This window comes from Solenopsis invicta, chromosome 3 (genome assembly GCF_016802725.1).
Source record: "Solenopsis invicta isolate M01_SB chromosome 3, UNIL_Sinv_3.0, whole genome shotgun sequence".
Classification (NCBI taxonomy): Eukaryota; Metazoa; Arthropoda; class Insecta; order Hymenoptera; family Formicidae; genus Solenopsis; species Solenopsis invicta.
Window position 1 is genome coordinate 8,458,758 of NC_052666.1, and position 11,320 is coordinate 8,470,077.

General features: G+C 36.5%; 1 pseudogene; it reads left to right on the forward strand.

The window, feature by feature from the left end:
- Window positions 1-10,224: 10,224 nt before the first annotated feature.
- On the forward strand, window positions 10,225-10,749 carry LOC113004595 (annotated as a pseudogene).
- The last annotated feature ends 571 nt before the right edge of the window (window positions 10,750-11,320 follow it).

An 11,320-nucleotide genomic window follows, 5' to 3' on the forward strand; every position in this document is an offset into this window, starting at 1 on the left:
GTAGCCTGGCAATGTGTAATAATGCGCGGGATCAGGACCATAACTATTAATGCTACTTTCGCGGAAGTTTTGAAAAATATCAGCCAATAATAAGACATCGGTCTTGAGATATAAGTCGCTGTATTCACCCAGGGTTTTGATTGAGAACCGCTGCCAAACTTTCTGAGCATGAGCAAAATCTGTCTGTGATACTGTCTGCTTGGTAAGAGAACTATAAAATGATTCACGCGGTGGCAGTTGCGTTTCATACAGTTTGTCAACATTATCCACGTATTCGTATGGAAAGACACCTTTGCGTGTCAACAATTCAAAGTCTTCGTTTGATAACGAGGAAAATTCCGAATGAGAAATTTTTAATTTATCAAGACTTAAAAAAGATGCCAATTTGTCAAGACTTGAACTTAAAAACTTGTACGAATCGATGAACCGTAGCCGTATATAATTTCGTGCATTTTTGAAAATTATGTCTTTATCACAAGTATTTTCAACATATTTGGTAAAAGATATATATTTTTCTTTATTTATCGGTAGTAAATCGATTTTGCCTTCGAACGTGGTGGCAATTTCTTTTATGATGAAATGTGCATCGTAACCAGATAAATTATGAAATACGATCGGAATAACGTATGAATTTTTGTAATTTAAATTACAATCTGAATGAGCAGGACCACGGTAAGACCCTGTCAAATGGCAATGATCGCGCACACGTATACTATTCGGTGCGAACAGTTTTTCACAGATATGACAATTCCTCGCGTTACTGTATGCCTCTTGCTGCTCTTTAGTTAATGATTCCATAGGAACATTGGCGGATATTCTGGCTTTCACGCTATGCGCCAGGTTTTCGAGTTCTTTCGCGAACCACACGACGCAATCGTTATCGCGACGAAAGTGATACTCTGACAACGCGTCGTCGTATGAGCACTTAACATAATATGCTATACTAAATACCTCGTGATGCTGATACGGGAAATTTAAAGTGTTCTCTGTTCCTGGGTCAATCTTCCGCAGTACGCACTCCAAATCTGAATAAACAACAAAGGGTACACGCTCCTTGTTGTTGTAATTATCGAATTCAAGCCACTTGTTATCCTCGCTCGGTAGTAGAACGGCGCAGTCGTTTAATTGCTGACAATCCACTTTGTGTGACTGCAACTTTTCTTCTGAGCTGAAGTAATGCAGACAACTATAAAAAAATAGAAAACGATTTTTAAAATTAAAATAATTTTTATAAGTGAGAAATATTTTTTTTTTTAACAGATTTTATTATTACACTTACCGATCACAGATGTACTTTCTTCTTTTATTATTGTTCAGCTGTAAACTGACCAGTCGTGACAGGTTCTTAATCCACGCAAAGTGGCTGAGGCTGTTCTCACGTTCATCTTCCAAGTACAGTAGATTGGCATGCTTCTCCTTCTTATCCTTGGTGAGTCTTATCGGGAATACGCGTAGTTTCTTTTCTTTTCTGTCGAATTCGGTACCGTACACATTTACCGACACGTCGTTTAATCGTTCAAATTTTCCAATGTCTTTTATGTTCATTGGAAATTGTATATCGTCAAACTTCAAAACAGTCGAATAATGCGGATATGACGACTCCCGGTCTGCATGTCTTTCGACAGGGTACAGAGCGGCCACTACCGACCACGCGAAACACGCATTGTCTTTCGATTGCACATTAATCACGGCACGTTTATTCTTTATTCCCCGCGGCAATTCGATGCAACATCCCGCATGCATGGGATTATGTTTATTAATGTTTACCGTTAAATTCAGTATTCGCGTAAGAGCCCAACCACTATCGCGTTCTTGGAACTCGTCGAGCATCGCTAACGTGACATCGATGACACTCTGCTGATACCACTCGCGCAAATTTGACGATCGATAAAGTTCATTGTTCCTCGTAGCGATATTTTTAATATTACGTTCATCATGATTATTAACATATTCACCATTAAATACGGTGTTTACCTTTACACTATCATGTTTCGCGATAGCGTCTTGCACTCGCTCAATCACCAAATCACTGGCGTCCTCCAAAAAATGTCGCGGCTCGATATAATCAATGTTAATAACAGCGCCAGTCACAATGCGATTGTTGAACGCGGTCTCGATCTCGCGCCATACAAGCGATTGCTTATCATCAGCGCCAGTGCTTGCATAATTGCCACCAACGTGCATGAAACGTCTTTCTAACTGCGCTTTTTCACCTCTGAGTCGCGCGATTCTTGACACAAGTGATTGTCTTTTTCCCACGGCGAGTCGAGGACGTTTGGCACTACAATGTTCTTCGAGCTGCGCGAGTTACTCGTCGCATCGTTGCAACCACTCGAAACATTCAGCTAAATTTGCAATCTGCGAGCATTGCTCGAGCAGTTTGCGTTCCACTCGCTCACTATTTTCGATTTTTTCAGTTTTTAGTACGTATCACACGCTTTCTCGGAGCACTTGCATGTATTTTGATTGCGTTTAATGTGAACTTCAATATGATCAACCATTTTTTTAGAGAGTAACTATTACGACTGATTCGGTGTCCACATCGAGATTGACCGTAGAATACATTCGCCAAACTTATAACCGAAACATGAGTTTTGTTTAATCGATCGAAATATTAACACTTCCCTCTTGCATCATCTAAATATTGTTTCAACGTGCAGCAGCCGGATTATCGGCGCTTCTCTTTACTAAGAAAGATACCTTGCACGATTAGACATGCCACTGGGTGGGTGGCAACCGCACACGAAAAAGAGCTCACGTAAACAAATCTAAATATTGTTTCAACGTGCAGCAGCCGAATTATCGGCGCTTATCTTTACTAAGAAAGATACCTTGCACGATTAGACATGCCACTGGATGGCAACCGCACACGAAAAAGAGCTCATGTAAACAAATCTAAATATAATTTACACGTGTCATTAGAAGCCGGATTATTGGCGCTTCTCTTTACTAAGAAAGATACCTTGCACGATTAGACATGCCACTGGACGACAACCGCGCATGAAAGAGAGCTCATGTAAACAAATATAAATAATATTTCAACGCGTTATTAGCACAGCTGAAAGAGCTGTTCAGCGCTTTTCTCTCTCTCTCTTGCATCCACCTTGACCAAAAAATTATTAGAGGATAGCGAGCGTTGGGGGGCGGCGGCGGTGGCGGCGGCGGCGGCGGCGGCGGCCCACGCGGAAATAGCCGCGCACACCCCACAAAATATTCGCCATCGTATCGCTTATCCCCCTCGTGATGACAGACATTTCCGATTTCAAAGAACAGTCATACACACCTCCTCGCGGTGTGATTTATTATGTTTATGTAAACAGAGTGACAGGTATATGGTCCATGTTTACATTAAATGGTCAGTAGTTGCCTCCACGCGACACATTTCAAAGGTGTCGGTCAAGAACATGGTCCTCGAATCGTTATCTCTGTTTACTTAAACATTGATTACGAAGAACTACCGGTTAGGTTCGTACACGAGTCCCCGATTTAATCCCCCCTCGCCCCGCCACGGTCGCGTAACATCGTCTCCGGTTAGACCCCCCGTGAGACCCGAAATATTCCCCCCTTCCCCGCACGCGGCACATTTCAAAGGTGTCAAATTTATTTAAACATCGGCCTAGAACATGGTCCTCGAATCGTTATCACTGTTTATATAAACATTGATTACGCAGAACTACCGGTTAGGTTTACACGTGTGACCCCGTTTTAAGCCCCCCCCCCCCACCCAGTTTGGTCCACCCGCGGGACCTTATCGCCGATTAGGTCCCCCCGCGCGACCCGTAATATTGCCCCCCTTCCCCGCACCCCCCTGAGATCCCTGGGTTAGAATCCGCCTATACATTCTACTATCACACATGAATACAAGAAATTAATCCGATAATATACTCTCGGTTCACACGTAACGTGAAAGCAACCGGAAGTATCTGCAATTCCCGATCGTAAATAAACAAAGAAAGTAAATATTTAATTAAATCGCAATACGCTAGTAAAAGAAAGAGATGTAAATATAAATGCATCTCAGTACTCAAGTAAGAGAGAAGGAATACGAACATCAATGTATCTCAGTACGCAAGTATTTTATAAAGAAAAGGATTCTGACGTATTTGAGTTTCAGATTACAATAGCTCGAACGAACGGAAATTAGAGAGAGAAAGGGGAATAATTCCCCTGCGCTCGACGTGCCGTGACGCAATTCTATACGCAATATATTATGACTTTATTCCAAGAATAGAAATCTGCGTCAATCTGACTAATAATGAAGATAAAATATCAATGTTGATTTTTTACTTATCGTGAACGTTGATGAGCCACTGGAACCGAGAGATTCGTCTCTGTAGGTTAAATTCTTTCTACAACCATGCAGGACTGAGAGCTTTCCAGAATCTCCGGTAGAATCGTTTTCCCAGTAACCTTACTTGTATTTCAATCTCAATTGTACAGATTGTACTGAGTGTACCACCGCTGCAATGAATCTCAGCAAGGATATACGTTCTCGATTTTGAATACGTTTTCGATTTTTCGTCTGAGGAACACTACAGAGCCTTCCTTTTGAATCTTTTGTATCGAGTAGTGATCAGTAGTGATGCAATACTAAGCTAGCATGCGCGCACCGTTAAGTTAGCACGCGGCCGGGTCTCGCTGCAAGCGCCGGCGTCCGGGACCGCGCGGCGAAAGCCCTCCCTCGGACGCCGCTTACGACATTTGACTAAACGTGCGCCTGATTTTATGGAATACTTTATACATAATCTTTTCAGTGAGTCAAGATCAAGATTTCTCTAAATCTTTAGCAAAAGATCTTGTTCGGACTGATTTCTTGGCTTGTCACTCTTGATATTGGTTTTGGTTGTTTTATCATGGATCAAATCTTGATATTGTCTTGCTTTTCAAGACAAGACAAAACAAGATCAAGATTTTCTTGCATTTTGCGGAAGCACTATATATCACCATTGTTCCAAGCAAGGCACGACTTTGGTTGATCTTTCTGGAGTGAGACATTTATAATTTGTAACGTATTTTCATTTTTAATTTTTTCCATGTCATCATATTCCTTAATATTTGCTGAATTAGTTAATGTTATTAAGTTGTTTTGTCTCTCAGCGTCAACAATTTTTATTTTTTCGCGGAGATAATCTAAATAAATTTTCAAAAATGCATGTGCTCTCATAGGGACACTATAATTTTTTAAAACGCAATTTTTTATTTTATTAAATTTCTCTTCGACATTTGCACTAGATGCTGGTACTCGTCCATAATCGAAATTGTCACGGCACACGTTTGACCATACGGGGAATATAGCAATGTCTTGTAATAAACGTTTTGCTAATGTTGGAAAATAATGGGCATTATCTCGATCGCCGACTTCATTTAATATTTGATCAACTTGACTATTAAATTTGTTACCCCATCTTGACCATTCATTAGCTTCTATCTCGTTAATTGCAACTTCATCTTCCTCAATAATGTCATTATTATTATTGTTATTTCCTGAATTTTCGATATCTTCATAATCTAGGATACCTACGATACATCAAGTAATAATGAAATATTATGGCAACATATACAGATGAATAATATTCGACGACGAATTCATAAGGAAATATTTAAATCTATAATAATGTCTCACTTGTCGTGCCTTTAATTAAATATGTTGAGATTTTTTATTCCGTTGGAACTTAAGAAACTATGTCATATCATAATAAGAATGAGAGAAATAAGACAATCAGTATATTTAGCATATTAATTTATGTTAATTTATTTAAAACATATAATTTATAATTATAGAAAATAATAACAAAAAATAGACTAACCTGTTAGAACTGATCTTAATTTATTCTTCTCTCTTTCGCAAGTAGTTTCTTCACCATTCATTAACATACCTTCCGTTTCTGATCATGAAATTATTAATATAGCTCTTAATACTTCAACTGCATCGTCTGTGTTTCGGCACATAATTAATTTTCCGATAGCTGCCATATAGAAAATTTTTATTCTTTGTGGAACAGATTTTAAAATGTTTGCATATATTTTAATCCAGTGAGCAACATCTATACGTATATAACATTTTGGCAAACAAGTTTTACTTTTGCATGCGTTTGCATAATTTTTCATTGTTCTACAACTTGTAAAGCATCGAATCACCGCATTTAATAATGCTTTCGATAAATCAACCACAACTTCACGTAGATATGGAGCACCCATTCTACACCACTCTACTAGGCAAAAATGAATATTATTTGTTGTGTGCCTTTCAGATAGCATTTAGCTAACAGAGAATTGCGCGTGGTTGTACTTAATAACAACTTGGTATAAAAATATATGTTTTGATAAACTTTTGTCTACCTTTGTTAATTTTTTCACGATTCTGCCTGTAGCGTCAATATATATTGCACTTGTATTCGTGGAACAATATTTGCGATATATTTGTAATTGATGATTCGTCCAATAATGGACAAAAAATGGATCAATTCCAATATTGTGACTATAATTCAGGTAAATGCTGCGTTTCGTGATGCATATAGCATTTACAGGGTCTTTATCAAGAAATTATGATTTTATATGTTTATTTTTTGCGACATGCAATACAGAAGTTTTCGTAAAGATATGGAGGTACGGTCCCGAGTCAAAAATATAGAGCCTCCGTAACGCCTAACATCGCACATCCTTTGCGCCAACTGTAGAACGGAGGGTCGGCGTAATAGGCATTTGTGTATGTTGTACGACCTCCGTTCATTCAGTCAAATGGCAGTTTTTACCCATTTAACGTCTTTGGAGGTTACACGGAGTCTGGCGACTCTCCGTTCACCCTTCTCACAATTCACAGATTCGACGTCGCTGGCAGAATAAAATCTCAAAATATCCTCCCTAGACCCTCAAAATACTCTCCCTAGACCCTCAAAATACCCTTCCTAGACCCTCAATATGTTTTTGCTAGACCTTTAATAGAATCTCCGTACACGTTATTCCCGTAAGTTTCCGTGTACCCTCTGTAGAATCTATTCCCGAAAGTCACCGAGAATCCTTCTTAGACCCTAACATTTTGTAGATATTAACCCTTTCCCCACCCCGTGGCTGCGATATGGAATATCGCTTGTAAGCGATATGGAATATCACTTGTGAGAAAAAAATCGAAATATTTGCAAGCAAATGTTATTTATGACGTTTTCTTTGATATTTATTTGTTATAAAAAAATTTGATTGTGATAATGAAATATTTATTTCTGTGAAATATTCTGTATAATATACATTTCTAAAAAATAAATTTTATTTAAAGAGAATTTACAGAATGTGTAAAAATAAATAGTTTATTTGCTAGAAATGAATATTTCATTATCACAATCAAATTTTTTTATAACAATAAATATCGAAGAAGACGTTACAAATAACATTTGCTTGCTAATACTTCAAATTTTTTTCTCAATGTATATTCCATATTGCAGCCACGAGGTGGGGATAGGATTAATATCTACAAAATGTTAGGGTCTAAGAAGGATTCTCGGTGACTTCTGAGAATAGATTCTGCAGAGGCTACACGGAAAATTACGGGAATAAAGTGTACGGAGAGTTTATCGAGAGTCTTCGAATTTTTTCTCACAAGGAAATACAGGGAAGTGTCCGCCTCAGATTAAAACGAGCTTTTAATATGTTGTAGTATATATAAAAATAAGGAACACGTATTTTTTTATACGTGCCCATACGCACTTTAAGGGGGTGAAACACCCCTTTGAAGAAAATCGTTTATTTTCTTTCAAAGCGTATACCGTCGAAACTATAAGAGATAGAAAAAAATGTTTTAAATAAAAGTTGAATGGCTCGGAAAGTAATTTATAACAGCGAAAAAAAAATTTTTTTCTTTTAATTTTTTTAAATACTTTTTCCCACCACTTATTTTTTTCAAAATTTTTATTTTTTTTTATAAGTAAAATAAAGTTTATTTTATTACAAATTCAACGGTATATGATAAGGTTACGATACAACATTCCCATTTTCTAAAAATAATTAAAAACCTCTCTATACGCACGGTACGCGCACCCATCCGCGCGTTCGTGCGCTATGGAAGTGACTCCTTCCGATTTCGACGTGCCTTTAATATGTTGTATAGATTAAAATAAGGGACCTATTTTTTTACATGTGACCTAATACACTTTTAAGGGTGAAACACCTCTTTGAAGAAAATCGGGTTTTTTCTTTCGAAGCGTGTATCGTTGAAATTATAAGAGGTTGAAAAAAATGTTCTCAATAAAAGTTGAATGCATGTTTTTTTCGCATAAGATGACAAAAACATTTTGAGGACAGTCTGTGTCTGACATGAAAACGTAGACATCAAGAAAAACATTTACTACCAAATAAAACGACACTACACTGAAGAATATCAACAATTACGGTGTTGTAAGACATTAATTTCTTGTTTAGAAAATAATATGTAATTAATATAAGTTAAACATTTATTTACTGGTCTACATGATTCGACTAGAATATTTGTTCTCTTCAACATTTTACAGATAAGGAGACTTGGATTACAAAAAATTATTACTCACATATTCCATACCTTCACTATCTAACGCCAGCTCATCAACTAACAACAAGAGAACTAACATAAAACTAATTAAAAAATTAATTAGAAATTTTATCTTTTATACTGCATTTATACAATTCAATTAATGTGTTTATTAAATTCGATTAGTGTAGAAACATGCATAACCATGCTACTGGCGCGTGCACTTTGGGTCATTTCCTATCTTGAAATAGAATGTTTACGTCTCGGCAGTATTGACATGTATAGATTCAAGAGTTACGTATGTAAGGAAATGACCCAAAGTGCACGCGCCAGTAGCGTGGTTATGCATATTTCTACACTAATCAAATTTAATAAACATATTAATTGAATTGTATAAATGCAGTATAAAAGATAAAATTTCTAACTAATTTTTTAATTAGTTTTATGTTAGTTCTCTTGTTGTTAGTTGATAAGCTGGCGTTAGATAGTGAAGGTATGGAATATGTGAGTAATAATTTTTTTTAATCCAGTCTCCTTATCTGTAAAATATTGAAGAGAACAAATATTCTAGTCGAATCATGTAGACCAGTAAATAAATGTTTAACTTACATTAATTACATATTATTTTCTAAACAAGAAATTAATGTCTTACAACACCGTAATTGTTGTTATTCTTCAGTGTAGTGTCGTTTTATTTGGTAGTAAATGTTTTTCTTGATGTCTACGTTTTCATGTCAGACACAGACTGTCCTCGAAATGTTTTTGTCATCTTATGCGAGAAAAACATGCATTCAACTTTCATTGAGAACATTTTTCTCTACCTCTTATAATTTCGACGATACACGCTTCGAAAGAAAAAACCCGATTTTCTTCAAAGAGATGTTTCACCCTTAAAAGTGTATTAGGGCACATGTAAAAAAATACGTTCCTTATTTTAATCTGTACATATTAAAGGCACGTCGAAATCGGAGGGAGTCACTTCCATAGCGCACAAATGCGCGTACCGTGCGTATAGAGAGATTTTTAATTATTTTTAGAAAATTGGAATGTTGTATCGTAACTTTATCATATACCGTTGAATTCGTAATAAAATAAACTTTATTTTACTTATTAAAAAAACTAAAAATTTTGAAAAAAATAGGTAAGTGGTGGGAGAAAATATTTAAAAAAATTTAAAAAAAATTTTTTTTGCTGTTATAAATTACTCTCCGAGCCATTCAACTTTTATTTAAAACATTTTTTTCTAACTCTTATAGTTTTGACGGTATACGCTTTGAAAGAACAAAAAACGATTTTCTTCAAAGGGGTGTTTCACCCCCTTAACCCCTTAACCTACGATTTACGTTCGAGAATTTTGGGCCGGAAACGTAAACAAGTTTGCGCAGCCTTCGAGCCATTCGCACGATTTGTGTAATACGCTGTTCGAGCCAATCGTAAATATTACGGGCATCGCTCGTGGTAGGACGGTCGCGGTTTGTAAATAGCACAGACAAGTTCGTGATGTATTCCTATTATCTCTTCGTATCGTGATCAGTTTCAAGTTATTCTTGGAAAAAATCGCACATCGAAATTTACTTTCATAAATTCTAGAGAAGCAACCCCACAAGATGTTCTCAGGAAAAAGATTTCGTGATGAAAGCAGTGAGAATTGTGCTAATAATTTTGCTAACGAAAGTGACAGTAGTGACGATATATGTCGTGTTCAAAGAAAGTGTAGGCGATTAGTTATTGATGATACATCCGATGACGATCAACTACCAGAGTCCTGGCTTTGGAAAGAAATAAGAAATAGTCCAAAAATCTGGGACTATATGATGACTCCTGACATAAGAGAGGCAGCCTTATGTCAATTAGGAGGAAGTAGAAGAGAATTTGATATATTTAATCTAATATTTGATGACATATTCTGGAACAATATTGTAACCGAAACTAACCAGTATGCAGAACAAATACGAGCGAATCCACATAGAACCCGAAAAATCGACGACACTTGGTTTCCTGTAGATTCTACCGAAATTAAAAGATATTTCGCATTGACCATAATAATGGCACAGGTAAAAAAACCAAGAATACAAATGAATTGGTCGAAGAGGGCTGTTATCGAAACGCCGATATTTAGAAAATCAATGCCTTTGAAAAGATATCTGCAAATTACAAGGTGTTTGCATTTCTCAAACAATAATCTGGTTGCCAATACAGATAAATTGAGCAAGATTAAACCTGTGATCAATTTTTTGAACCAAAAATTTAAAGAAGTGTATATGATGAAAGAAGACATTGCTATTGATGAATCGCTCATGAAATTCAAGGGGCGCCTATCTTATAAGCAATTTAACCCATCAAAAAGGGCAAGGTTTGGCGTTAAATTTTATAAATTATGTGAGTCCGATTCAGGCTATTGCTATGAATTTAAAATATATACAGGCCACGATAAAACAAACTGTGATGATAGCGCTTCGGAAAGTGTTGTCAAAGAGCTTTCTGAGTCAGTGTTGCACAGGGGTCACACTTTATACATAGACAACTGGTATTCTTCCCCAAAATTATTTATGACATTATCATATAAATATAAAACAAATGTAATTGGCACAGTACTTGGGAATAGGAAGCATATGCCAAAAGATTTGTGCAATGTAAAATTAAGAAGGGGGGAATACGCAATAAGAAGCTGCAACCGAATACTCGCTATAAAATGGAAAGACAAGCGAGATGTTTATATTATGTCAACATGAAATAGTTGAAATGACTACACAAGGATCCAATCACACTCCAAAACCAAATTGTATTATAGAGTACAACAAGGAAATGAATGGAATTGATCTCCAA